The sequence below is a fragment of the Odontesthes bonariensis genome, chromosome 8 (genome assembly GCF_027942865.1).
Source record: "Odontesthes bonariensis isolate fOdoBon6 chromosome 8, fOdoBon6.hap1, whole genome shotgun sequence".
Classification (NCBI taxonomy): Eukaryota; Metazoa; Chordata; class Actinopteri; order Atheriniformes; family Atherinopsidae; genus Odontesthes; species Odontesthes bonariensis.
The window spans coordinates 26944563-26950562 of NC_134513.1; the positions used below are offsets into that span (position 1 = coordinate 26944563).

General features: G+C 44.2%; 1 non-coding gene across 1 annotated transcript; it reads right to left on the reverse strand.

Moving 5' to 3' along the window:
- Positions 1–5689: 5689 nt before the first annotated feature.
- trnar-ccu (transfer RNA arginine (anticodon CCU)) lies at positions 5690–5762 on the reverse strand. Its single transcript has one exon. It is a non-coding gene; the product is annotated as a tRNA-Arg (tRNA).
- Between the last annotated feature and the right edge of the window lie 238 nt (positions 5763–6000).

Below are 6000 nucleotides of genomic sequence, written 5' to 3' on the forward strand. Positions count from 1 at the left end.
CGCTCTACCAACTGAGCCCAAGCCCCTGGCTCCTTCCATAACTCATTTGGTACAGCAGAGAACTGCAGGTGTCCCATGATACGCATCTTAAGCCTCACTACATGCATTCATACAGCATTCATGAAAAGGAGGTGGGCTTTACTCCCTTTGATAGCGGTGCCGGGAGAACGTTAGACTGGCCTTTATTTCCACCAGCATGGCCATCTTAGACCAGCTGGACCTAGCCCACAGACTGGAATTTAGGCTGATCGTAACTCGCAAGTGAGAATACTGAGATTATTTAGCTTGAGTAACAAATGTTTGTCATGTAAAGCATAATTGAGATTAGCTGGTTTTAAAGTTTATGTCAGTCTGTCTGTCTCTCTTTTCCTTTGTTTTATTCAGATATGCCTGTGACATGCGGGTCATACGGTTCCTGAGGGAGAGGGCCCTGGGAAACAGCCCTTCTCGCCTGGTGAGGCAGCTGCGGGAGAACCACAGCGAGGAGTGGCTGAAGCGCATTTGCCGGTATCTCGTTGGCTGCTCCGACTTAACGTCCCAGCCAAGCTTGCTCCCTGTGAGGTTTCAGGAGCCACCTGAGCCTGAAACAATCCCCTCCCACAGGTGGATGTTGGCTGTTTATGGCAGGGATATCTTGGGCAGGCTGGACCACGTTAAAGCCAGCATAACGTCCACATATGGCGGCATCTTGAAGATGGACTCCACCAAAAAGGTAACTGTTTTTACATTTTTAATATTAAAAGAATTTAAAATAAACCATTAGTAGTAGTATAGACCTGAAATATGAAAGTAATGCTTCATATATAGATAATCAAGGATCACTCGCTGTCTTTTCTATGTGATTACAGATCACAAAGAAGCTGTCAGGGTTAGCAAAGGGGACAGCTTTGTGGCTGACATCTGTTGGAAATGAGGTGGGCCAGATCCTCATCAGTGTTCTGACAGCTCAAGAGGGTCCTGCCGTGGACCGAATGGCAGCTGGCCTCATCCAGAGATACACTGATGCAGGTGTGGCTCCACCTCAAGTTCTTTATGTGGACTGTGACTGCTGTCTGGAGGGCACTGGGCAGACCAAGCTCAAGCAGCGATTTGGTGGGTGGCCAGACTTGGTCGTGAAGCTGGACATCTACCACTTCATGCGGCGTCTGGCAGCTGGTTGCACGAAGGATGCACATCCACTTTACCCCATTTTCATGGCGTGTATGTCCCGCTGCATTTTTGAATGGGACAGTGGGGATGTGTCTCTGCTGAGGCGGGCCAAGAGGGAGCAGCTGATCCATGAAGGTGTCCCTGGCATCACCGACACTATGGTGGACCAACGAATCTCCAAGGAGGAATTGGCCCTGCACTGCCGAAGGCGGACAAGAGGAGAGCAGCAGACCATTTTGATGATCGAGCGTCTCCTCAACGAGCTGATGGGACTAAAGGGTCGAAAACTTCTTGGTGTCCCTCTCTTGGACCAGGAGAGAATGCAGCACATCTGGCAAGTCCAGAAGAGGCATGTGAAGTGCATTCAGGATGAACCCGGACTGCTCCTCTACACACAGACTGGCACCACCACCAAAGAGGGTATTGTCCTGCCCAACTACCGATGTGCAAGGGGGTCCACATCACTGGAGTCATTTCACCTTCACCTGAACAGGTTCATTCCCGGTCAGTATAAATCAGTATTCATCGGAAATATGAAAGGTGACACAATGAATGTCTTTCAAATAGCCAAACACAAAACAATTAACTTAAAGTTATTCATCTCATCCAAAGGAACAAGTGCCAACAGTTTGAATTTCCAACTGTAACTCCTGGAAGGCCTGAACAGGTGGAATCAGGACCGCAAAGTAGTTTCTCTGGCAGGCGAACCTCCGTCCCTCTTGAGCTACTCTGGGGACATGGTGCACTGTGCCAACACCCTCAGTGCTCTGGTGCTTGGAAGACGGCTTATACCATCTTTTCAGCCACCATCTGTCTATACTGGTGAGTTTTGGCTTTAAAGCACTTGTATTCATAAATTCATATATTCATTTTTACTGATTTCTTTCTATTGTGTTCTAACATCTGTCCCAGGTGAACTCCTAGGTGTAGATTACCTGTATAGCCAAACAGGACAGGCCTTGCAGGACGTGGATCCTGACTCTGAGGCAACAGACCAGCTGTTGGAGGATGTGGGCACAGAGGAAGAGTTGTAGGATGAGGGCTTTAGAGACAGCAGTTTGGACCTCAACCTGGATCCTACTATTGAGATGCTGGACCTGTCCGATGGCTCATCACCTGCCACGACCAGTGTAGCCAGCACTCCTGCCACTGTCCAGACTACAGAACTAGTAACCATTCTTAATAATAACAGTACATGCAGTATTATTTGTATAGCACTACTAACTTTGACTGAAAACACATCTCTTTTCCCTGGCCTTCCACTAGCTGAAATGGAGTTCACCTTGGCTTGCTACTTTTATTGTTATTGTTATTTTATTGCTAATTTTATCTTAAATTTTATTTTTATCTGTGATGATGATAAGTCATTCTTATTGCTTTTATTGATGACTCTCTTGTGATGCAGTTGCTGTTGTGAAGCACTTTGGTCAGCTGAGGCTGTTTTAATGTGCTATATAAATAAATTTTGAATTTGAATTTGAAACTTTCTTTGAATAGCTCAATGAAGAAAAAAATAGAAACAAACAATATAACATGTATACCATCTAAAGAGTAAATTGATTAAAATCATAATCCATAAACAAATCCATAAACATGTTTTGACGTGACATTTTTTTCAGTCTTTCGACTGGATGACCACGGTGCCTTCTGCTCCATCATCCATGATGGCCACTGTCACCGCCCATGGTCCATCTTCTACAATGACCACATTCACCAGCTATGGACCAACCTCAACAATGAGCCGTTACGCCACCTCTGGTCCATCCTCCACAATTACCACCCATGCCGCCTCTGCTCCATCCTCCACAACCACCTCCGCCTCCATCCTTCCTCTCTCGACCACCCTTACTGTCTGTGATGCTGCAGCCTTTGCACCCCCAGCAGCGCAACCGGTGCCTGAGCAACCGATGGTAAGACTTTTTGTGACAATTACATTGTGATAGTTGTGTTTTTCGTCTCCCTGTGATATTGTATCTTTTTTTGACATTGATCCATTGTTATATTTTACCAGGCTGTGGATGATCGCAGTGTGCCAGGGATGGACAGAGTGGACAGTCTGGCAGACTACTTGGTGGGGCTACGCATGGAAAGTGGGCAAACGCTGAGCCACCAGCATGCCAGAAATATAATTGCCCTTTGGCAAAACCTACTGCCATATGACCAGCGGAGAGTGGCGTACGCTGCGCGGCACCAGGTACGCCTTACGACAGGGCGCTTCAGGTGCTCAAAACCCAAACCTGAATTCACGCCTGGTGTTGACTGCATGACCCGTTGTGTCCTGGGGTCAACAGGATCCCCTGCCCACTGGCCAGACAGTTGCCGTCTGGTAGAGTCCATCTTTATTAAACTGTGCGATATTCACAGGAGCCCCAAAAAAATGGGACATCAGGCGGTAACAAGGTGGACCCTAATTCTTAGGGACTACAGCAAGATCCGCCAGCTGGTTCTGGGCAATGGGACTGTTATGGAGAACACAACCCTTCAATTGTTTGAGGTCAATCAAACAACTTTGAACCAGTGGCACAAGTCTGGAGTTCGTCCCAAGGCTTTCCAGCCAAGGCAGCTGTTCCCTGCTGATCCCGCTCCCGTACCTGTTGTCCACAACCCCAGTCCTGCATGTCCCACCATGATCCAAACACCTTCACACCTTTCTGCTCCTTCACCGGTCATCCCCAACCCCAGTCCTTCCTCTGGCCCATTTGTTTTTGTGTGTCCAACTCCAGCTCCTGCTGTCCGTCAGATTGCTCCTGCTGGACCCATTCCCTCTCCACCACTTGCTCGTAAGCCCTATGTCCGCACTGTGGAGAAAAACAAGTGTTGTCTGTGACACCAGCCCCGCAACAAAGATACTGGCCACAGCCAGTATTATGGCCACATTTACTGCCCACAGACAGCTGTTGTGCCACTTGACCAGTGGATGGAGGAGATGAAGAGGAAGAGGGCAGAAAAAAAAAATGTACTCATTCTTTTCATTGACTGTTATTGTGTGTGTGTGTGTGTGTGTGCGCGTGTGCATGCGTGTCTGTGTGTGTGTGTATGTTTGTCAGTGTTTTTGTAAATATAAATAAAAATAACTTTATTTCTACAGCAGTATCCTTTGTTTTTTCCTAGCACACCTATGGAAAACCTTTGTAAACTCACACAAATATGAAATTTACAAGAAAGGGAAATAATGGTATTGCTGATAGATCCACAGGCTGTGAGAACTGAATCTCAGAAACATTTCTTTGATATAAATGTTAATTATTATAAGCAGTAGTGGTAATAGTAATATAACATTCTTATTTTTATCAATATTCTTGAAAGAAAATGTAAAAATTTCATTTCAATTCATACAATTAATATTCTTAATTGTATCAATCTTATACAACATTAAAACTACAAGAAAGGGACAGACTTATGTTGCAGACAATGTGTGAGAAGTGATTAACAGAAACATTTTTTAGAATATAAAAAATATAAGCAGTATTAGGTGTGTGGTGGTTTAATACTCTTCTCTGTATTGTTATTATTAGAACAAATTGCATTATTATTCTTACCAATTGTATTTGTATCAGTTTTAAAGCTATATTTATTAGATTTTGCATGAATTGATGCATGTTCCAATGAGGATTCAAACCTGCTATTTTCTCATTTTTCTTTTCTTTTTTTCTCTTCTTCTTCCCCCCTTCTTCAGACTATTGTTCCCCAGGTTTGGCGCAGTGCCTTATCCATTAGGCCACTGAGGCGCTTCTGCTGCACCACTCTGCTCTACACCCCTGATGGGACTCGAACCCACAATCCTTGGCTTAGGAGGCCAGTGCCTTATCGTGGTGACTATTCAAAATAAAAAACACAACTAAAAGAAATCGGGTAAACGATCCTCTAATCCATTTAACAAAAGTGAAAGATTTCAGTCTTTTGACACAATAATTATTTTTTTTACTTATATCAGAAAAGTGGACATTGGAGAACACTTGTGAGCACACCAAACGAGTTTGAATTAAGAGTGTGTAGAAAGGTTTTCAGAGTTGGTCAAGTGTCAATTGTGATGCTATGAACATCCTCTTTTCCATTTTTTTTTTAGTGAGATATGTTGAGTTTGATTTGAAAATGTATACATAGCAGAGGATGGTTTCAGTCCATCAACCTCTGGGTTATGGGCCCAGCATGCTTCCGCTGCGCCACTCTGCTACACATCTCAGATGGGACTAAAACCCACAATCCCTGGCTTAGGAGTCCAGTGCCTTATCCACGTGACTAATCAAAATAACAAACACAACAAAAAGAAATCGGTAAACGATCTTTTATTCCATTTAACAAAAGTGAAAGATTTCAGTCTTTTTTTTACAATCATTCTTTTTTCTTACTTATATCAGAAAAGTGGACTTTGGAGAACACTCGTGAGCACACCAAACTAATTTGAATTATCTTTTCCAGGTTTTTTTAATGAGAGATGTTGAGTTTGATTTGAAAATTCATTCATAACAGAGGATGGTTTCTGTCCATCGACCTCTGGGTTATGGGCCCAGAACGCTTCCGCTTCATACACTATGCTCCACACCTCAGATGGGACTTGAACCCAGAATCCCTGGCTTAGGAGGCCAGTGCCTTATCCATTAGGCCACTGAGGCTCTTCTGCTTCATCACTCTGCTACACACGTCAGATGGGACTTGTCATGTCCGTGTTTGAAGGATTAGGCCGTGTTGTTATGAAGTAACCTATTTTAATAACTCCCGCTCTCAACAACAAACATGCGTTCATGCAGTCTAGCTCTACTCCGTTATAAATCGTACTGTAAGTTGACTTGGAACAAGTATTGCCACCTAGCGGCTGTAAAAATTGGCTTTGTTCTTAGACATTATAAATTA